General features: G+C 40.1%; 1 long non-coding RNA gene across 1 annotated transcript in view; it reads right to left on the bottom strand.

The window, feature by feature from the left end:
* LOC111097880 overlaps positions 1–23,842 on the bottom strand; it is a 66,710-nt gene that overhangs the window by 1,642 nt on the left and 41,226 nt on the right. The window contains exons 6-8 of the long non-coding RNA XR_005367155.1: positions 18,913–19,038; positions 375–423; positions 192–290 (exon numbers count right to left, since the gene is read on the bottom strand). This is a non-coding gene — a long non-coding RNA (uncharacterized LOC111097880). The remainder of the gene's footprint in view (positions 1–191; positions 291–374; positions 424–18,912; positions 19,039–23,842) is intronic.

Here is a 23,842-nt window from a genome sequence, read left to right on the forward strand (position 1 = left end):
CACCAGCTAGACTAGATTTCCCAGCCTCTCTTATAGGTAGCTGAGGCCACATAGCTCAGTTCTCCCCAGTAGAATCTGAGCATAAGTGACTTCTGGCAAGTCTGGGACTATCTATAAAATTCCCTCACAAGTGCTTCCTTATGGTCTTTGTCCCTTTTGGTTGACTGGGATGTTGTGATGCCCACACCAACCTTGGAGCCATGGGTTGAAGATGACGAAGTCCTGACACCTTAGTGTCCGTATGGAGGAGAGCCTATCTACTGATATGAACACCCTCTCCGGACTTTTACCTGAAAAAGAAATTTCTTGTTCTTCGAACCAATAAATGTGAGCAATCTATCAGTTAACTTGGCTTAACTAATTTATATACTCACACACATTTTGGCTGTATTCTCAGCTGATCAGTGACCTCTGTGGATTGACCTGAGAAAAGAAGAAATTCTGATGTACTGCCTTCTGGAGTGGGCATTCTCCAATAGTGGGCAAGTTAGAGATGTTACACCTGTGCCCAAACTCTGCTTGATGAAGCACTGATTACATTGTACCGAATGCCTCTGCCAACATATACTCTGCCAGAAGCAGAGACACGGTAAATTCCAAAGGTCTAAAAAAAAAGGACATGCTTGGAAGATGAATGAGTGACATCAAGAACAAACTCCTGATATACCCAAAAATATGGATTAATCTCAAAAACATGCTGAACAAAAGAAGACACACATAAGACAGAATCATATTGTATGCTTTCATTTCTGTGAAGTTCTAGAACAGGCCAAATTCCTCTATAATGTTAGAAACAGAACAATGATTGCCTTGGGAATAGAGATTGAGTGAATTCCTGGGGTGAAGGAAATGTCCTATATCTTGCTTTGGGTGGTGGTAACATGGGTGTATATAATTGCCCAGACTCATTGAACCGAACATTTAAGATCATTGTAATTTATTGTTTGTAGATTATGCCTAAATGCTATATTTTTACATGTATGTGAAATGATTTGAATCTATCCACACAATAATATTCCTAAAACAAACATGGAATAATGCTCAGCCATCACATCCTCTGGGAGCTACTGTTGTGATTAGACACATATAGGCACTACGACACCTGAGAGCAGAAAGCAATTATGCTCCCGTGTAAAACCAAGACACATAACAAACATGTCCTAAGAAAAATTAACTTTATAATAAGTCAGTAGATTACTCCTATGTATAAAGCCTGTGATATTATCTTAATTCTGTGTAACCATGGAATATATTTCTATAATTAATAGTGTATAGTTTCTTCTGCCCTTAGTGGGATATGCTAATTATATGACAGGACCACATTTTAAGATTTTTATTCAATGTTTTCTTCTCTGTGCTCATTGCCCAGGAAGGTGTGCAGAACAGAGAACAAAAGAGCCAAAAATCTTTGCAGAGAGTCTAAGCTCTTAGGATAAAAAGATTTATAGGCATAGAGTGATATGTATAGGCCTGAAAGAAAAACAGTTCTCTTGGAGAAGGAGAGTGACAGAGAAAGGTTTGTGTATCCCAAGAATAGAAGGCACCTCTGCCCTTCTTCCTAGCAAATTTTCCAAGCAACACCCTTGAAAAGAAAAGACTTCAAGATGTGTTCAGGTAGATAAGATCTAGAACAGCTTAGTAACAGATGCTTATGTCTCACAGGTGACACAGCAACAGGGGACTTTGGACAAAGGAAGTCTTAGAGGCAAGCTCTAAAACCAAATGGGCCTTAGGTAGATGAGTCCCTGCAACACACTGACATTATACAAAACTCTGGAAGGATAACTGAGCTGGATACATGTGTATAGTTCATTCCCTAAGAATGGAAGAAAACTCCAAAAGAACTGAGCTCATGCTTACCTGGCAACCCTGAAGAATGGGAGATCAAGAGTAAGAATTTAATCTGAAATATAGGAAAATACTTCTTGAATATCTAAGTTCATTGATTGAGATTCACATCCACTATATCAGGTTGTTGGCGGTGCCAGAACAAAATAGTATATAGTGTTTGTGGCTTAAACAACAATAACGTGTTGTTACACTGATCTGGAGGTTAGAAGTTCAAGATCAAGGTGTTGGTATGGTTGTTTCTTTGAGGTCTCCCTCCTAAGCTTGCTGATGATAGTTTTTTCCATATGTCTTCACTTGGTCTCCCCGTAGTCTGTGCGTGTCTGTGTCCTAATCCCTTTATGAGGACACTGGCCTTTTTGGGCCAGAACCCACCCATATGAACCTCATTTTACCTGAGTTATCTTTTTAAAGGCCCTATCTCCAAATATAGTCACATTCTGCAGGGTTGGTACTTCAACATATAAATTTTGGGGAGACACAATTCTGCCCACAACACCAACTAAGGCTGGAGCCCTTATTCATAACTGCTAAGAATCCTTGGCCACCTCATGTGGGCACCATGGAAAGATTACAAACCTTAGAATAGGAACCAATTTAATATAAGATGTGGCCACAACCTTGGGAGGATTACTATGCAGACAAGAGGTAACCTCGCAGGAGTCACTGCTAGTTTGCACCATGCAGATGGACTATAAGGAGTTTGAAACAGTAACACAGAACACTTTAAAACTCCTGAGACAGTGCAGTATGATCAGAAGAAAAGGCCATTGAGCCTTGATAGAATTTGCTGATGAAGCTGACTTATCTCTAATTCCCAAGAAAAGATCTAGAACAATATCTATGAAAAGTTATCTTTAAAACCCATTTCTTGGGGTAACTGGGTGACGGGGCACAGGGGAGGGCACTTGATGGGATGAGCACTGGGTGTTACACTATAGTTGGCAAATTGAATTCAAATTAAAAAAATGTAAGAAAAATAAAAATAAAAGAAAGAAAGCCATGAGCAAGGGGGAAATAGAAGCACGAAACAAGACAAGAGTAATAGGCAGTTGCCAGATCATTATGCTACTCTTGTAGGCTGGTAAGAATTTCAGTCTTTATTCTAAATAAATGAGAACCATTCAAATATTTTTTTAAAAAAATAAATAAATAATAAGGCCCATTTCTGAGACTTTAAGTTTCTGAAAGGTTAACAACAATAACTATAACTGGACTTTGTCCCAGAACAAGATCAGGACTGACTTGTAGAAACTTAGACCTGACCCATTAGGGATAGGTTTTGGCAAGTATAAATTACACTCAGCATCATAATCTATTCCAAGATGAAGTTGAATGAACGTGATCCTCCTCCTTCCATAATTCTTCTGACTGATAAAGGAGAGGGAAGAAGTAGAATTTCCACACTTCTCCACAAGCAGGAATGCTGAGCCAGCCTTTGTCAACAGCACAGTGGACACATGAATGAAGGGGCCACCATGGCAGAGAGGGAGGCTATAGACTCCCACATACCAAAGCTGACTTTTCTGGTGCTGCTCCTAAATGTCCAAAATGCCAGCTACGGAGACCTCCTCCAAGCCCAAGTATGGACATAAGCATGGACCAACTCAGAACTCCTAGTACAGACCATTTCTTGAGGACACCAACTGGCAACTTAGTGGCAAGTTGACTAGGTTGAGCCTCTTCCAAGCTAGAAGGGCTGTGGAATATTCCAAGGAATAAACATCTATATGGCCATTGCCATTCCTGCCCTTGGGGCCTCAGCTAGCATCACTATCCAGAACTTATGGAATGCCTGAACCACAGGCTCGGAGTCCCATACAACATTCAACCAAGGCATTTAGTTTACAGTGAAGAAGGTGCATCAAGGGTCTTGCCAGAAGCTTCCTGTGAAGGGATGAAGAAGCTGCTGAAGAACACAGCTGAAGTACGAACTTGGAGACAGGACTCTGCAAGGATGGAGAACTCTCTCAGGATGCAGTCTCTGCATTGGAGCAGAGAACTTAATGTGATGCTTTATCACCAACAGGAGAAACACACAGGTTCCTGAAATTAGAGGGCACACAAAGTGACCCCACTTACCATCACTGTCAATGACCCACTGTGGGACTTTGTGCTTCCCTCTATACAATTCTGGGATCTCCAGCGTGGAAGAGGTTCTGTACTCTCACCAGGCTAAGGATCTGAGTCCCACCATGAGTTACGTTACCAAGACTGGTGGACATATTAGCTGAGGATGAGGGGATTTAGAAGGTACAAGGGGGAGGAGCCAGAGGAGTGGAGGAGCAGCTGGGTACCAGTTGTGGCCCTAAGGCAAACTGTAGTGATAACAGTTCTAGCCAGCCCCCCTCATCTCCCTCTTCAGGAAAAGAGGCCCACCCAATACCTGGAGGTGCTGCTACCTCAAGTCTGCAGAAGAGAACCCACGCAGAGCAGGTGCTCTACAGCACGAGTGAAGACGTGCCATCCAGATTTGCTTCAAGACAGAACTCACTGACCAGTTGCAAAGATAATCTGAGGCTTGTAGCACTTCCAGCATCCTCTGTGGCTTTTGAGATGAGGCCACATTCTTCCTACGACATCCCCTTCAGCCAACCAAGAAGCAAAGTGTTAATCAAGAGTATGCTCGTCTCACAGTGGGCCATGGCCAATGACTGAGCAAGGAGGTGATACAAGTCCCAATGTGGATCTTCTCTAATGGACCGGCTTTGGTCCCAAGACCCATGTAAGGCCTGCAAAAACTTTGTTGGTTCTGTATCATGGTCTGATGGCTCCCCTTGCCCTATCCTGCTTCTCCACCTTTTCTTTTCATAGATGTTCCTCCCCAGCAAACTCTTTGCACTCCCAGCTCAGCCCCAGCAACTACTTCCCAGAGAACTCAGCCTGTAACAAGTATATTTCAGAGTTACTGTCTTTTTAAAATTAAGTTACTACTGATCTTTAAAAAATTGTCATGTAATAGTCACTTTGTTGAGATTTTAAAATTGCTTAGACTGGAATTGTGAGGGTATTTACCCCTTTGTTTATCCTAGTACTATAAATTAATATTTTATTTTTGTTAATGATTTGCTTTGCGGGGCACCTGGGTGGCTCAGTGGTTGAGCATCTGCCCTTGGCTATCAGGTTGTGATCCTGGGGTCCTGGGATCGAGTCCCATATCAGGCTCCCTAAGGAGAGCCTGCTTCTCCCTCTGCTTATATCTCTGCCTCTCTCTCTGTGTCTCTCATGAATAAATAAAAACTTTTTTTAGAAAATGATTTGCTTTGCTAAAGCTTTCTTTTTTCTTTTTTCTTTTTTTTTTTTTCTTTACTTTTCATTTAAAAAAAAGATCCAGGATCTATTTATCAATGCTTTCATTTTCTGCTAAGTATCTCATTAAGTATTTTGTTTACAGTGAAATCCTTCCTACTGACTTCCTTCGGTTAATTTTATAATTCTCTTTAGTTTCTAGTGCTGAATGCTTAATGTATTTATTTTATTCTTTTCTTTTAATAATAATTTTTAAATGCTCCCAAATTGGTACAATACTCAGTCACTTGAACTAATTTTTACATTTCTCATCAAGGCTTTAAGGGTGGTATATGCTGTAGTCTTTGCATATCTTTGAATGTTTTCTGTTCCCTCCCCAAAAAGAAAAAAAACTACATTATAACCTCGAAACCCCTTCATATCTACAAAAATAGATTTTTATGCAATAGGTTTACAAATAGGTTTTCAAACTTTTATAAAATAAGTTCAGGAAAGTTTTCTTCTACTACATACATAGTTAATTGTGTTTTTGCTGCTGCTGCTTCTTTTTTTTTTTTTTTTTTTTTTTTGTCTCCTTCTCCCTATCCATACACTGGCTCTTTGTTCTCTATTCTCCATTCACTTGCTCTCTTATCATTTTTATCTCTTTGCCTTTTCTCCCTGCATCCTAGGAGAGCTTATAATGTGTGAAATTCATGTTATTGATTCCATTATCCACAGCATTTTTTCTCTTTAATCACTCCAATATAAATTTTATTTACATTGAATTTTAAATTTTCTTGCATATCTCTCTTGTCTTCCATCTTCTTTTTCATCTTACCTAATCATCTTTGGGAAAACAAACAAACAAAAAACTCTCACTGTTAACATTTTATATCAACCTGCCCTTCTCATAACCCACCAGTTTCCATTTCAGAGAGAGAGAGAAAGAGAGAATGCCCATGCAGGGGCAGAGGGAGAGGGAGAAACAGACTCTCTGCTGAGCAGGGAGCCCAATGCGGGGCTCAATCCCAGGACTCTGGGATTATGACCAGAGTTGAAGGCAAATGCTTCACCGACTGAGCCACCCAGGTGCCCCCCATTCCCATTTCTTAAAAACTCATCTTTTTACACTCTGTCACATGTATGCCTAACTCAGTATCTAACACTTAGTAAATACTTGTTGGATTAAGTTTAAGTAAATGAATGAACCTTGAACTGTAGGTCAAGTTCCAAAGCAAAGGGGGAAATAATACACTAACAAAATTGGCAGTTCACTCAAGTAAAAAATGAAATGTCATTAATTTCTACTTCCAGTTTTATTCAAAATGAGTTTTTAAGGTACAGTAAGAGAATTATCCAATATTTAATTTCAACCTATTTGGAAGCGATAACTGATCATCTAGATTGTATCTAGCTTATGTAACTGGGCACCTCTTTTTTAAAAATTGCCTTGAAGAAAACTTTATTTCTGAGATGTTGAAATCTGCCCACCCTCTTGTACTCTACAAATATATTTGCGGCTCCTTCTTTTTGTGTTCTCTCTCCAAAAAAAGTCTGAATTTGAAACATTAACAGTGGAACAGTTTAAAAAAAAAAAACTCTTCTGGTAATATTAACCAGCCACAAATGGCCAGGGTAAACTTCCTTCATGAAAGCTTCTTGCCTAGGAGTGGGACTGGGTCATTATGTCTGCACAATAACCGCCCCTGCAAACAACATATGAATGCCAGATGGTTGGAACTGTTCCATTAAGAAACTGATGTTTTCATTGTTTGGAATTTGATTTTGTAGCTTTCTCCATATAGTGATTTGATTGCAGCATTTAGAAGCCTTGAGAGCTTTCCCATAAATTATTCCACCCCTTGAATATGAAACTAGGGGAGGCTTATTAGCCTGTTTTTCCATTAGTATGTCATTCCCACTTTCTTACTCAGATGTGGATAATTTAGGCAGGATTCATAAAACGAAAATGTGGGTTTTGTGCTTTGGTTGTTCTCTTCAAGGAACGTGCTACTGAATAATGCTTCCCTCACTTTGTTCCTTGAATATTTATAAGTGAATATTCATTAAAAAATTAAATAATAATAGCAAACAAAGCTCTTACTGTGTACTTCCATGGCTCTCACATTACTTTTGCAGTTTTAACTATCCTATACATTTTATACATATTAACTCATATAAGTACCACATCAGCTCTGTGAAGTCAATATTATTATTATTTCCATATTATAGATGAAGAAATTAGGGAAAAGCGAAGTCAAGTAACTTACCTAAGGTCAAAAAGGCAGTGGTAGAAGTAAGATGTCAACCTAGGGGAAAAAGTCTGAGTCTGTGCTCTGAACCACTTCACCCCACATCACATCATTTAAGTCGTAACTAATCTAGCTTGTTCCAAGAGAACAGTGACAAAACTAGATTCCTTGCTCCATATTTAGTCTTCACTAATGTAAACAGGCTCTTGTTATGATTGTGGCATATGTCTTATCTATTGCAAACCTTAGAGAATATGCCAGGGTGTATAACAACCTATCAACAGGACCAGTCAAACTATATTTGGAGAGATCTATTATTCTGTTTATGAAATAAAGGAGGTTTTCTTTCCTGAAATCCCTTACATATTACTCTTGCTGCGAATGCTCCAGTCTTGATATTCCCCATTACCTTAAGGTAGGTCATGATTTTTTTAAGCCATTCATTTGCATTAGAAATAAAGCGCAGCATGAAGTTACAGAAAATGCAAATGGACTATAAAACCAAAACTACAAGGAGTTATAATTGCAAAATGGCAATTACTGTGATACAAGTCATGATCAGTAGGTCCTGGTGAGAAAGCATATGCCTCCCCTCAAGGTGAAAGGACATGGACATGACAACGACAAACGTTTGGAGTATGGCACTGTAAGAGGAAACCAAGGTACACTACAGGGAAACCAAGTAGTTCAAAGGGCTTTAGGAAAATATCCTTGCTCACAGGCAAGTATTTAAAAATCATCCTAAGACTAGTTCTGATTCATCAATGCCATAGGAAAATGGATGCAGTAGTAGACATCTGTCCTCATTTTGTTGCCTTTACATCCATGCTCCCTTCTGCTAACAACACCTTGATATACATTTCTACTGTTTTGTGTTGACTTAACCTTTTCCTCTGATGTGGTCCCGGCCATTGAAAGAATTCAATTCCATAGTCACATTGATCAATTCAGAGATGAGCCAATGATCCTCTCAGAGCCAATGATGTACAATCTTGGGTACTTTTGCTTGAGCTGATGAGAAAGGAATATATTCTCCTTTCCTGCTACAATTGGAGCTGTGAGACTGAATACCTAAAATGTCAGAGGCCACCACGAATGAGAACTTGCCAAAAGGGTAAGCCAACACTCAGAAAAGTAGCATACAGGGACAGAGAGGGAGTGAGATAATATCCTGCAGACATCATTTGAACCCCTGGATCATTTGAACTTTGTACCTACAGTCTGTCCCTCGATGTTTTAACTTACATAAGCCAAAAAAGTCTAATCTGTATTTAAGCTTTTTGAGCTGCCCAAGGAGTTCTGACAGAAGGAAAGCACTAAGGGTCCCGGGCCCCTTTGGAGAGTTTGCTTTGTGTTCCTTTGTGCGGGGAAACAATGGAGCCCTTGAAGAAGGCTCTGGAGAAAAACAAAAAGGTTGGGATTTAAGGATATCCCTGAGCAGAGCTAATCTTTCAGGGCATTAAAAGAGAGGGTCTAGATTGCCCTTCCTAGAAAGGCAAAGAAAATGTTCTGTACTTTCACACAGAATCCTTGGGGATAAAGTTGAAAAGAAAACAATTTCAAAAGGTAGTAACTAAAAAGTTTCATTTATGTTATTGTGACAGATTTCAGAGACTTACCTTTTAGCCAGTAACGCACAAAGATGCTTTGTGCCTTAGGGAAAGGCACTGACCTGAGTTTCTCTACTTTCCACAAAATGTGTTCCCTATATAGGGATTAGCCTGGTGTGGCAGGCGACCAGTGGTCACCAGAAACCCTCAACTTTTCTTATTCCCAGGAGTGGCATTTTAGCTGGGTACAGGGATGTTCAGCTAGAGTCCCTGCTTCCAAGCCAACTTTGCGGTCAGTTACAATCATGTGATTGGTTCACACTAACGGAGGTGGAAGAGTGTGCGTGGGAGAGATGTGTGCAATTTCTACATCATTTGCTTTAAAGGACATTGCTTGCTCTCCATCTTCTAGCTTGATTCGATTTCAAACAATCAGCAAGGACAACACCCTAGGGACCAGAGAACCAACAGGATGAAAGAAACAGTGTCTTTGAATCACTAACTGAAGAGAGGAGAGCTGCCCCACCGACCGGGGCCACTCAGCACTAGACTGTCACGTGACAGGGAAACAGTTCTGTTATTGAAGCTCCTATATTTTGGATTCTCTTTTTTTATATAGCAGCTTAACCTCTACTCGAATATTTCTATTTTCTGAATCTTACTGTTTTCTCTTCCACTCTTTCATAACAGATCATTTCCAATCCATAATGTTTCCTCAATCACACTCCATCTGGCCAGGATCTTTGATCTTCAAGCTTCACCAACTAATGCAGCCATCACCTTAGTGCTTTGTCCTCTTACAACAAAGCTGAAACTTTTATCAAACAATATTGAGAAAATATCTCTGCTTAAATATGAAGAAGGAAGCCCATCAAGTATGAGAACTTCATTTTGGTTCATTTCTTGGACTTGACTGCTTAGATGTTATCAGGGGTAAGTCAGTGTCATTTGGGTTCATCAGGAGGATGGCACTCACTCTGCTAACAATTCTCCCAAATATTTCGGAACAGGACACCATATCTCTCCCTATAATCTTTAATATTTATTTATTTATTTATTTATTTATTTATTTATTTATTTATTTATGAGAGAGTATTGTGTGTCTGTGTACAAGCTGGCAGAGCAGCAAGCAGAGGGAGAGGGAGAAGCAGGCTCCCAGCTAAGCAAGGAGCTGGATGTAATGACTTGAGTGGAAGGTAGATGCTTAACCAACTGAGCCACCCAGCACCCCTTTCCCATGCATTTTAAGTGCATCAAGAAGAGGGGGGAAAATGAAAGTTGAGAAATTTTTTCCCATAAAATATCTGACACTTTTCTATTTTCTCACCTTTGGAAGTGTGTGTGGTTTGATGATTAAGAACCCAATCATTTTCCCCCAAAAGTCAGAGGCTACGATTGTCATAACCACACCTCAGTCCAGGTGCAGTCTGCAGCTGTGAGAGATCTCGTGAAGACGGAGCTGGATCTCTGGGAGCAGCAGGTTGGTAGATACTCTAAAGCACACCTTTAATGTGACTGAGTTGTTGTCACAATGTCTGCTCCTGCTGTGTCTTCTTGCTTTTCCTACAATCAACTAAATTCATCACCCTTCATGATAAGTCTTTTATTTAAGTAAAATGTTTTCTGCTTCTTTGTAACTTTAAGTTGATGATGTTCCCTGAACATCATCATTTCTTCTGTTCTTCCTGCCACTGCCTGATTCTCACCCTATTTCACTTGAATTATTGAGAGTGAGAATCCGATTGGCCCAGCTAATCCCTATTTGGACAAATTTTTTGTTTCAGGCCTCCTTATAGGACTGGCTACCTTTGGGTTAGATAACCTCTGTCCTTCCTGACAACTAAAATGTAGTGAGATAAAGGGGAGGCTCCTAACCTGTAAAATACACCTGGCTTTCCCCCTTCATTTGTGGGGCATAATATAGACAGAACAGTTTTTCTTAGATAGGGCTATGGAAGTGGTAAGCACTGTGATTAACCATTATACTACAGTAATGAATATAAAGTCCACTAAACTTGAGCCCTTCATACAGAGTGGCCAATTCTGGAGTGTATTTCCAGATTTCATGTGGTGAGGACAGCTCAAATAAATAAAATGGATAATTCTGTGTAGCAGGCTTCTAAAGTAGAGTGGAGTCAAAAATTTTGCTACAAAAAAAAAATTTTTGCTACATGAAAAGACAACTTACTGGGTGGGAGAAGATATTTGCAAATGACATATCTAATAAAGGGTTAGTATCTAAAATATATAAACAACCAATACAATTCAACACACACACACAAAATATAATCCAATTAAAAATGGGCAGCAGACACGAACAGACCTTTCTCCAAAGAAAACATACAGGTGGGCAGGAGACATGTGAAAAGGTGCTCAACATCACTCATCATCAGGGACACACAAATCAAACCCAGAATGAGATGTCACCTCACACCCGTCAGAATAGCTAAAATCAAAACCTCAAGAAACACTAACTGTTGGTGAAGATGTAGAGAAAAAGGGACCCTCCTGCACTGTTGGTGGGAATGCAAACTGGTGCGGCCACCGTAGAAGAAAGTATAGAAGTTCCCCCCAAACTTACAATTAGAACTACCCTATGATACAGTAATTGCACTAAGATATTCACTCCAAGATTACAAAAACACTAATTTGAAGGGATATATACACCCCTATGTTTATTGCAGCATTATTTACAAAACCAAATTTGGAAGCAGCCTAAGCATCCCCTGATAGATGCATGGATAGAGATATGGTAGATATAGATATAGGGACGCCTGGGTGGCTCAGCGGTTGGGCATCTGCCTTTGGCTCAGGGCGAGATGCCAGAGTTCTAGGATCGAGTCCCACATCGGGCTTCCTGCATGAAGCCTGCTTCTCCCTCTGCCTATGTCTCTTCCTTTCTCTCTCTCTCTCTCTCTCTCTCTCTCTCCCTCTCTCTCTCTCTCTTACTCCCTCTCATGAATAAATAAAATCTTTAAAAAAAAAAGATAGATATAGATATAGATAAAGATACATAGGTATATATAATGGACTATTACTCAGCCATAACAAAGAATGAAATCTTGTCATTTACAATAACATGAATGGAACTAGAAAGTATAATGCTAAGCAAGTCAGTCAGAGAAAGATAAATATCATACGATTTCACTCATGTGTGGAATTTAAGAAATAAAGCAAATAAAGGAAAAGAAAGAGAGACAAATCAAAAAACAGACTCTGGACTATAGAGAACAAACTGATGGGCACCAGAGGGGAGGTCAGTGGGGGGATGGGTGAAATAGGTGAAGGGGATTAAGAAGACACTATCTTGATGAGCACTGGGCAATACATGGAAGTGGTGAATTGCTATATCATATACCTGAAACTAATACAATGCTGTATGTTAACTATACCAGAATTAATTTTTTTAAAGATTTATTTATTTATTTATTTATTTATTTATTTATTTATTTATGATAGAGAGAGAGAGACAGAGACAGAGAGGCAGAGAAACAGGCAGAGGGAGAAGCAGGCTCCATTCCGGGAGCCTGACGGGGGACTTGATCCCGGGACTCCAGGATCCCGCCCTGAGCCAAAGGCAGGCGCCAAACTGCTGAGCCACCCAGGGATCCCCTGGAATTAATTTTTTAAACTCTGCTAAATAAAGTTTCCACCACAAAACTACATGGGGGTAGGGGTAGGGGGATAGCTCTGTATATCCGTAAAACCTCACTCATGCTTAGTCACCATGGTAACTCCTTCCTGCTACCCAGCAGCAACTACATTTCTTAAAAAGATTTTTATTTATTCATGAGAGACACACACATACACACAGAGAGAGAGAGAGAGAGAGGCAGAGACACAGGCAGAGAGAGAAGCAGGCTCCATGCAGGAAGCCCGATGTGGGACTCGATTCCGGGACTCCAGGATCACGCCCTGGGCCGAAGGGAGCCACCCAGGCATCCCAGCAACTATATTTTTAACCAGATGTCAATGTCCCTGGGATCCCATGAACAAAGATTAGGTGAATAGGCAAACTGAGGATCAGTCAGTCACCAGAGAGCAAACCACAGAATGTTGAAAGCATACCTGGAGTACCCTGTGTACCTCGTTTTACCTGAACTTCGCTTGGGGCAAGTAATAAAGTAAACTGGGTGGGGTTTGGGCACCCAAGAATTCACTAAAAGGGCAGTTCTGAGGGCATTCTTCAGGTCTGCTTCTATCTTGAAAAGATGAAACTTTTCTAGCCCAGGCCAGCCAATTCCCTTCATCCAGGATCCCTACATTTACCTGCCCTACCCAAGGAGGGAAGTGGAGGGCAAAGAACTACCTAAGGACAGTAAACACGATCCAACAAGATCATTAACAAAACCCATGTGGCTATTGCTCATCAGTCTAACCCTCTTCATAATAAATGGAGAGTGAAAAATAACTAAAGAAAAGAAAAGAAACTGCCACCCAAAAGAAGAGTGGCAAAAAGATTTTTCTTTTGAAAAATCAGAGAAAATGGCCTCGGGTAACAATAGTAATGGTGAAAACTAAACAGAACTTAAAAAAAAAAAGTTCTAATTGATATCTTCAATGAGATGTAAAGGAGAATGCACAGATGAAATGAAAACAGACTACTGTTCAATTGCATTAGAAAGTAGCAAGTATGGGGGGTGCTGGGTGGCTCAGTCAGTTGGGTGTCTACCTTCAGCTCAGGTCATGATCCCGGAGTCCTGAGATTGAGCTTCATGTCGGCCTCCCTGCTCAGTGGGGAGTCTGCTTGAGGTTCTCTCTTTCCTTCTCACCCTGTCCCTCCCCCCACTGGGGCGTTCTCATTCTCTCTCTCTCTCTCTCTCAAATAACTAAATAAATCTTTTTTTAAAATGGTAATTCAGGTTGGCAGCTGAAAATAAAGAAATTCCATGTGCACACTTTCTAAAGAGAGACACTAACAAGTGGGGACAGACTTACTGATATAATAAAAGATGTCACAATGGCCCCTAGCCATTAACAGCACCCTTTTCCCCAACCCCAGGACATAATAGGTGAAAGTAGAAGGGTGAGGATTTTCAGAGAGTTGACATAAATGACTATATGTGATTCTCACTGATGATATGTACTATCTGGTGAAACCGCTATTAAGCAGTGAACATAATAGAAGCAGCAGGGACAGATAACCTGTTGCACCTGATTCAGTCCAGTATATTAAATGGAACCTGAGAAATGTCAAGTAAGTAGGAGGCTATCAGTGAAGAATACCATTCATTGTCAAGTCCAAAAGCTCTCTCTGACAACTTGGAGAAGCTTAAGTTGGGGGAATGGATTAAAAGATACAATAGTAAGGGCGCCTGGGTGGCTCCATCAGTTAAGTATCTGCCTTTGGCTCAGGCCATGATCCTGGGGTCCTGAGATCAAGTCCCAAGTTGGACTCTCTGCTTTGCAGGGAGCCTGCTTCTCCCTTTCCATCTGCCCCTCTTCCTCTCTCTCTCATTCTCTCTCTTTCAAATAACTAAATTAAACCTTTTTTTAAAAAAAAAGATAAATTAGTAAGAAAAAAAACACAGGGGCAGAGGTAGATCTTTAGACTCAACAGAACTTAAGAGACATATTGACCCTTTGCAATGTACAAACCATAATTAGATTCTGATTCAAACAAATAAATTCTGCTTTAAAAAATTATACATTTGGGAAATTTGTACTGGGACTAGATATTGAGATATTAAGGAACTATTTTAAATTTTTAGGTGTGATAAAAGTATTGTGGTGTTATAAAGGGTTATTTCTTTTAGAAAAATACATTGAAGTACTTAAATATAAAATAAAATGTCTGAGAAGTGCTTCTAAATTATCAGAAAGCATGTATAGGTATAGTTATTGATGAAAAAAATTTAGAAGTCTTTTTTTAAGGTTGAGTGTTTGAATAAAATAATAATCATCTGCTGTTTAAAATAAGCAGACCAAAACAAAAAGAAAATAGAAGTTTGGAAATAAGCAAAATGAGAGGACACTATGCAAATGATAGTTAAAAACTCAAGTAATATTCAAGGAAAAAATTAAGTGAGATTAAGATAGACAATTCATATGAATAGATGGTATAATTTATAACAAGATGTAGCAATGAGACTTTGTGTTCAAACAATTTTGCATTAACTAAAGCAAAAATTTTTAGCAGCACAGGGAGATTTTAATACAGTAAAAGAAAGAACAAATCAATTGGGCTTATAAATATAGATGAAAATATTCCTTTTTTTTAGATGAAAATATTCTAAAAGCAACTATTATGAGACAGATGGCAATAGTGTAAGTTTTAAAATAACTACCTAAAGTTACTTTTAGGAGTTTAAAAATGATTTATAATTTCATTCATAACTCATCCCCAAATGAGGTCAAAGCAGAAAAAAAAAAATGCATCTTAATAAATGTGGAAGAGTCCCAAGCGAGGCCTTGGGGGATGCAATAGGGAACAAAACATAGCTCTCCCTCAAGGAGCTGATGTTCCAGTGGGAGGAGACAGAAAAATTAGCCAATAAATAAACTACACATCAGGTAGCAATAAGAGCTCTAAAGAAGATGAGAGAAAAGTCAATGCAGAGTTGTTACAGGAGCACCTAGCTGAGATAGAAGAGTCAGGAAAGATCTTTTGTAAAGGTGGCATTTGAACAGAGACTCAAGGAAAGCAGACAAGGGGGTGGGCAAGGGGCAGAAGTGCACCTTCTTCCAAGTAGAAGGGAAGACCAGTGCAATGGTCCTGAGATGGCACTTTGCTCCCCTTATTCAAGAAGGGGGTTACATACCAATTTAAAAGGCCCACAAATAAAAACAAGCAGCACTTAAAAAATGATAAACTGGGTATATATTGGTGAAATATGACAAATATTTTAATGTGGTTTTCCTTTTTTGAACATCCATCTAATCTGGATGACGGTCAGGGGTAATTAGCACTGTCAACAGCAGGAATGCAAGAGAAACAAAACTAAATGTTCAGCTTCTGACTGTCAAATGGCTTTGTTCAGAGAGAAAAGGATTTTCCACATTCTTTGAGTGCTCACTTAATTGCTGACTTGATCAGAGTTCTGCTACAAGTATAACAAAGGAAGAACTCAGGAAGCAAAGGCCCTGCCACAGAGGAAGGAGCGAAAGTCCATCCTTTCCTTTTGCAGTGGAGTTTGGAGAAAAAGAATAGGTACGATGAAATTAGGTGACGGGGATCTCACTCTCGTCCTTCTAGTGTAGAGGTCAGGAAAGATATTGTGGACACTGAGGATCCTGGAGCTAGTGGACTGCTTCCCCGGATGTAGGGAGGCCCCCTCGATACTTAGCTCAATGTTCAATAGGGTTAGAGCTATCGTGCAGCACTGGTACAGGGAAGTGTCTAGAAAGATGGCTTCTCACATCTTCATGTGGATGACCCAAGGACACTGAGTGGATTCAACAGTGAATGTCTGCTCTTGAGACAAAGAATCTACAGTGGCAGAGACGTGGCACTTTGCTTCATTTCAGGGTAGGGTATCCACAGGTTATTTCAAGGTCTTTGTAGTCAACTGAGTCCCCTCCAGAATGTAGGCAATAGTTTATCAGCCTCTTTCAGACTTATGTTTTCATTCTCTTTGTGGTTTTATACATATTTTTGTGAGGCCTTATGTGAATCTGCTTCAGGGAATAGCAGCTTATTACTGGCACACCAAAAAAGAGACTGGGATGGCTTTAGCCACCCCCACCCTACCACCAATAATCTCCAGCCCCTTTTATTCTTCAGATGAATGGTTGCCTTTCTCAAACTTACACGAAGTGCTACATAAACCCAACTTTGGGCTTCCATCCAACACCATAATGGCCTCCAACTCGCTTATATGAAATTTTGTAATCATCAGTAGCAAACCAAACCATTTTGAACTCTCAACTCTTAAACTGGGCACTTGAACTTTGAGGTTTTGAAGTGGTCTTTTCTGAAGCAAGGGATAGCAGGCTGCCATCTATCTGTGGTTTCAAATCCTATCTCTTCTAGATCGGACTTCCTTGCAGTTACTTTAAAATTCCATCTTCCTCTCTCACAAAAGGTAGGCACCAAAGCAGAACTTCTGGGAATAAAGGGCCACAAATTCAATCAGTCATTTATTCCTGACAGTAGTTTCTTATGATTTCCTTATTGGGCAATAAATATCTCAAAGAGAAATGTTGGGACATATGACTGACCAAGCAATCAAGGAACTTAGTTACAAGTTTTGGCTAATTTAGTTGATGCAACTTGGTCCTCTTCTATTTATTCTCCTTTTCCTGCCTTGCGTTTCATCTCAAGAGGCAAATCTGGATGTTATAAGCTAAAAAGAATCTCTGTAACTACTCACCGCACCTTTGGAACCCCCTTCCCTCATATCTCATTAGTTTCATTTTTGTTTGACTCATTATTCGCTTCCCTGCCACGTTCCCCCATTCCTTCTGAAATGTCCCTTCTTCCTCCTGCTTCTGTGGATTTTTCATGTCCACATAGCCCATCTTCCAGCAACATCTGCAGTCCCAGATACCTGAGAGGATCTGCCTTTCACCATTTTTGCTATTATTCCACATTATGGCTATTAAGTTGTGTCTTGTTAAAATGCAGATTCCTGGGCCTCTGCCAAGTCAGAAACTGTCAGCAAGTGTTGGGATTCTTTATTTTACAAGCTTTCTAGGTGATGATGATGAATGCTAAACCTTAGGAAGTTAAAAAAAAAAAAACAGATAAAGCCTTAGGTCCTCTCAATTCTTCATTTTTTGGCTCCTTCCTTCCTTTCTCCCTTCCTTTTTTCTTTCTCTGGAACTGAATATAATACAGTCCACTCACTTTCTGGTTTTTAGTCTTCCTCCTTCCCTTTTATTCTTTCTTCATCCCTTCTTTCTCATTCTCTCTCTCTCTCTCTTTCTCTCCCCCCCCCCCCATACTGCCCAGCTTTGCTCTGGCATTTAAGTGTATCATGGCACTATGCTGAGCAATACAAGTATCTGTTATTCTTTACCAAAAACAGGGAAGGGGATGGGAGGGGAGGAGACAAGAGGGGAGGGGAGGGAGAGAGAGGAAAACCATGCTGGGCAAGAGCTGCTGGGCTGAAATCTCCCTTGAGCTTTGGACACGTAGACTACAAACTACAGAATGGTAAAAAGCCAGGAAACCCAAAAGTAAGCACAGCTGGGATCCATAAAGTCCCCTCCCTCTTTGATTTGGGGAGAGACATTTAAACAGCTGACCTATTGCTCCAGCGTTTCTTTTCCATCCTATGGAATGTGTGATAAATAGATATTTAAAAGCCAACATTGTCCTGCCCTCCTTTATCCTTTACCACAATTTCACTAATTGCTTTTCAAGAAAGTTTCCATCCTATGGGCCTATATAAAAAGGCTTCTTTCTTCCATATGCTTTTAGAGTTCTGTGTTAGTAGAACAGGAAAAAAAAATCTCTTCAAGACCTGTTGCCTGCAGAAGTGAGTAATGCAGGCAGTCTGTGGTGGTTGTTTTATTAAAAACAAAAAGCTAAGAGAATACTGCTTAGAAATGTACTGGTTTTTATTGCAGTCAAGGTTCCTGAAGAGTTGCCTATTAATTAAATTATGGCTAAGAAACATGTATTTAAACTATACCTATTCCTTGTATGTAATTCATTTTTTTAAATTTTTTTCCTTGTATGCAATTTAAAGGAAATTTACAGGAATTTTTTGAATCAAATAATGACTTCTTTTTTGCTGTGCAAATATTCATCTTATTTTGCTAAGGTCGATCACAAATCCATTTTCCTTAAAGTGGAGGCATTTCTGCCTCCCTGAGTGTTTTGCTTTAAATGTCAGGCGTAGCAGGAATGCTATACCCATGTTTACCTCACATAAGAAATGCTAATTATATGTAAGTTAGCTGGTTAGTAGAATTGTCTCAGATGACTAGGCTTTGTGTCCGGGAATGAGAAAAGCTCTTTCACTTGAAAAAAAGATCCATTTTATCGTCATGGGTTGGTTTTTAAAATAACAAATTCTGTTTTATTTGCAAAAGTCCACAAAGAGACCTATTTGATTTGCTGAATTTAAATAACTTACAGATACCTTTCCTCGAGATAGGAAGGGGGGATGTAACAGCAGCACCCACTGAGTATTATCTTCCAAATACCGCCTCTGAGTCTGGACTCCACATCAAGATCTGGTGGGGACAGTCCTCGAATTGTCAGCTCTCTGAAATAATCACAGCCTGCTGTCAGTCACAGATTTTGCCATTGAATTAATACACACTTCTCCCTTACACAGCAATCTCCCTTTAATTCTTCTTGTTCTCACTTATTTTTATAATAACTTGATGCATTGGTGCCTATACCTCGCTCGGCTGTACAGATTCCCAGCAGGAACCATCAGTCAAGGGATCCAGGCTGGTGGGGATAAAGACAAGGATCACTTCATAAGAAAATGAAGTGATGGAAAGAGAGGACCAAGCCCCAGCCCCCGAATAGCTTCAATATGCCCATCCCCAGTCCGATAAACATCTCTTTCACATTAAATATTGGCTGGAAGTACTTTTACATAAAGGAAAAAGAAGACCTTTTTTTTTTTTATAGCTTTGAAAGGTGAGCACAAGATCAAAGGAGCCAGGATCGGAGTTTCTTGACTGGAATTCCACCAACACAGATGGAAAACCCATTAAAAAAAAAAAAAAGTCAGATCTATTCACAAATAAAAATTAGCCACTAGGTTTTAAGAGCTGTGGCCTGTTTTCTGTGGATCATTGGGAACGAATGAAATGGCTTTCCCCTTCTTGTTTATCCTAAATAATAGGGTCTTTTCCCTTCTCTGATTATACCAGCTTCATGTCCCTGTGGCAGGGGTCTGCTCTTTCATTGCCGTTAAACTTCTTCCTCCACAGCACACAAGAGTTGGTAAAAGCCTGCATTTTATCATGCTGGGGTTGGGGGTAACGGGTAGGGGGTGGAGAGCTAAGCAACTATCTTATATCCTGTAGCATTTTCTTTTGCCCCCAAAAGACAGCTGCCAGTTGCTTAATAGCTGGGTGCATTTGTATGTCGAATCACAATATCCAACCATTGACAATGATTCTGTTTTTCATTCACTTAAACTTTTCACCTCCCTCCTAAGCTTATCATGGAACATATTCTTCATGTTCTGCTTTTAGGTTTCCTTTTTTTTTGGCTTTTGCACATGGTTCAGTTCTGAGAGGATAGAGAGGTAGGCTTAGTGCCTTTATTGTGAAATATAGACTGTGACATGACATCAATCCTTCCAGTTACCGTCTGAGAACAGGCCACTCCGCGGGCCTGTTTCCCGTCTGCCCACCGAGACCACAGCCCCCAACAGAGGGTTCGATGTCTCATGTCCACACATCAACAAATCTACATATCTGCTCCCAGGGTGTGTTCCTAGGAGCAGGGTGGGTATTACACATTGGAAAGAGCTACCAGTTAAGTTTGGAAAACCACAAGTCACATGGCTCTTAGCCTGTACGATATACAGACACGGTCATCCTTGTAGATTTTGCCATAGAAAACAAATGGGGAAAGAGAAGGAGCTTGGACTTGTGCCCTATTAAATCTCTCCAGAGTGACTAAGACAACTGGGGAGGCTCAGAGTGCTTAGGTAGGAGCGGACAAGGACCTCACAGGGTTTTTGGAACTTCTGCTCCCTGCAAACCCCAATCAGTGAGTTCAAAGTTCAGTCATGCGTCTTGTTAATGTCCAGATAATTGTGCCAGGAAGTGACAGAGGAAATATTATCTCAAAGTTGAAAAATAGCTTTCATCTTCTGTCCACAATAACCCAAAAGCTTTTCCTTACTAAATGCTTGCACTGTTCTGCTCAGACCTGCTGAGTGCCTGCCATCACTACTCTACAGTACCTCACAGTTCCTTTCTAACCCAACCACAGGATTCAAGTATGTACCTTCGGGGACAGTTGATTGGCCATCTGCCTTGCTGTCTCCACAACAGTGCTGCTTTTTATGCTTTTCTAGGAAACAGAAAGGAGTAGCTGCCTTCCTAGAAACAGCATAGTGACCTGGCATCACCACATGCATCCAGGTTGCCTAGTAGAGGTCATTCAAATTTGAGTGGTGACCAAGTGTAACGGGAAAAATCAGACCAGGGAAAAGGAAACCTGATTTTGGCCAACTCTCATTATCAAAGTTGACACCTAATCTCTAAGTCTCTGTGCGCCCCACTGTCAAAGGGATAGCAGAAAATAGTCACGGGGGAGCCACAGTATTCCATGCACTTCACTGAACTTTTTAATTTGTATTCACACAAAACCCTTCCAAAGGAAGACTTTCTCTCCCTGTATTTTACATGAGGAAATCGGAGCTCAGGAAAGTTAATTAAGGGGCACCTGGGTGGTTCAGTGATTGAGCGTCTGCCTCCAGCTCAGGTCGTGATCCTGGGGTCCTGGGATCAAGTCCCTTGAGTCCCCCATCGGGGTCCCTGCAGGGAGCCTGCTTCTCCCTTCGCCTGTGTCTCTGTCTTTCTCTGTGTGTCTCTCAGGAATAAATAAATAAAATCTTTTAGAAAGAAAAGAAAAGAAAGAAAAGAAAGAAAGAAAAGAAGAAAAGAAAAGAAAAAAAGAAAGAAAAGAAAAGAAAAGAAAAGAAAAGAAAAGAAAAGAAAAGAAAAAGAGTGAGTTAATCAATTTGCCCAGGATCACAAAGCAAAAAAGTGGCAGAGTCCAGATTTGAATCTACGACTAACTAGCTTCCGAGCTATCGCCGTCCCTGAAAATACACATATGAAAGCATTACGCTTGGCGCATCATTAGTGCTCTGTTCCCTTTCAAAGTCCCTTCTAGCTTTAAAATACAGATCCTATTATAAATTCCAAGCTTTAGGCCTATTCATTTATGCAACTCACATAGCTCACTGCACACAGGGTCCAACACTATCTGCTTTGTTCCCCCTTTTTAATTCCATCAGGCTACTTCCTTATGATATCTTCATTTCTTTCAGGCTAAACTTCTTGCTACCCTCTTATTCCAATGTTCCCACATTCCCATCTTTGATGTCTATCAGGTTATGCTCCACTCTCCAGTACCATTTGTCAACTTCTGACCCTTTTCTGTGTGCTAAGAGCTCTTGAAATCTCAGCCTTCATTAAAGGCTTTTTCAGAAAAAGTTAAAATAAGCATAGTAATTCCCTGACCCCTCGCTGACTTAGTGACAATTGAATTGCATTAAACAAATTGTTTTCAAGTGAAAATATACAGTATATTCAATATGTATATTTTATACAAGGTACAAAGAGTATACTATATATTTTATATATATAATATATACTATATATAATATATATCAGGTATAAAATAATATATAATATATGTCATATTACATTATGTAGATATAGCCTGTGGATAACTGTGAAAACACACACATACACACACACTTCATGAGAATAACAAATAGCTTTCAATAACAGTGCAGTCCAAGTCATATTTAGAAAAGCAGTATTTTCCTAAAGGAAATAAAATCTGCAAAGATTAAACTCTGCCCACAATGAAGTCAACCTTTTATAGGAATAGCAGAGGACTTTAGTTCCTGGCAACCACATGTTCTCTCTCCTTTCCAACTCAAAATAAGGTATTTGTGGTGGTCTTCCAAAAACAAAGGAATGTCTCCCCCACCTCACTACACCCCCACCCACAAAAAATAAAAAATTGCTGAATTCTGAGCTGACAATGTTTTAGTTAGGAATCAAGCTCCAGAAGTATGAGATACCCTTCCCTCAGCAGTCTTTCGGCAAGATAGAATTTTAGCCAAGCACTTGGCATGGGAAGGGGAGATGAAGGACCAGACGCCTTCCCTCTCCTTAGGTAGGAAATCCTGGAGGTCATGATCTTTTCTCCCTGTTTAAATTTATTCTCACACCAAGACATGTAGTTCCCCACAATTTTTGAACTTCTATATTTTTCCAAACCCATAGAATGTGTGAGAAAGGTAACTTTCTCAAATTTGACCTGAGTTATGCTGCTGTGCTATTTTGGGGTTTGTGCTTGAACAAATTGACTTTGAAATGTACCACTTATTAGAATGTGGGTTAAAAGAATTGGCAGGTGCAAGAGAAGGCAGGAAAGGAATACTTCAGGTAGGATGGACAAGAAAGCCTACAAGTCTGTACTTCTGACAAATTGGAAGTTTTCAAAAGATGTCTCCTTTTGGTTACTTTTAATTACTGCTAAGGATTCTGTATCTGTGGCCCAAAGGTAGTAACATGGGTAGACTCCTAAGATTATTATTTCCCACCCTGAGCCAAAGAAAGGAAAGGAAAGGAAAACAAAGGAAATCTGGGACCTGTCATTCTTTCTCCTCATCAGCTTTTTCTCTTACTCACTTCCTCTTCTAGCTCCCAGGGACCGCAGGGACTAGTCATTGACTAAAAGAAACCACCTCAGTACTATGAGCAGAATCTCAATACTAGGGTCTCATTAAATTTTTAGAGTGACTTATAAAAGCCAAACACTGTTTTTAGTGTTAGGCCTCCTGTTTCCTGGTGGGGGAAAATGCTACATTACACATGAGAATGAACCTAGTCCTAAACAGATCCTCAACATGCTTCCACAAAGCTCCTTGGCTGCAGGGGATCAGATCCCATCTTTCTCATCCCCAACTCTGTTCTCTCAGAGGCAGATGGTAGGGAAATCTGGCTCCAAAGCAGAAAATCAGGACACATCGAAATCCTACTGGTAGAAGACTTTGGTGGGGCAGCTGATTCTCTGGATATTTCCCAGCTTTGGATGAGTTGGGGATCAAGGGAAATGGTTTCCGGGAATGTGACCAATAGCATCCTACTGGAAGGGAACTACGGCACTCTCTATCCCACATGTGTCCTTGTACTAACACCCTGATAGAGGGTGGGACGTTGTGATCATTAATGCCTTTGTCCAGCGACAAAGGAAGAAGCAAGAACTTCAGGGAATGCCAGACTATCAGTCACAGGAAAACTCTATTTAGGGATGGCTGGTAGACAGCAGTTACTGAGAAAGGTGTCCATCCA

This window comes from Canis lupus, chromosome 11, assembly GCF_011100685.1.
Source record: "Canis lupus familiaris isolate Mischka breed German Shepherd chromosome 11, alternate assembly UU_Cfam_GSD_1.0, whole genome shotgun sequence".
NCBI classification, from domain to species: Eukaryota; Metazoa; Chordata; class Mammalia; order Carnivora; family Canidae; genus Canis; species Canis lupus.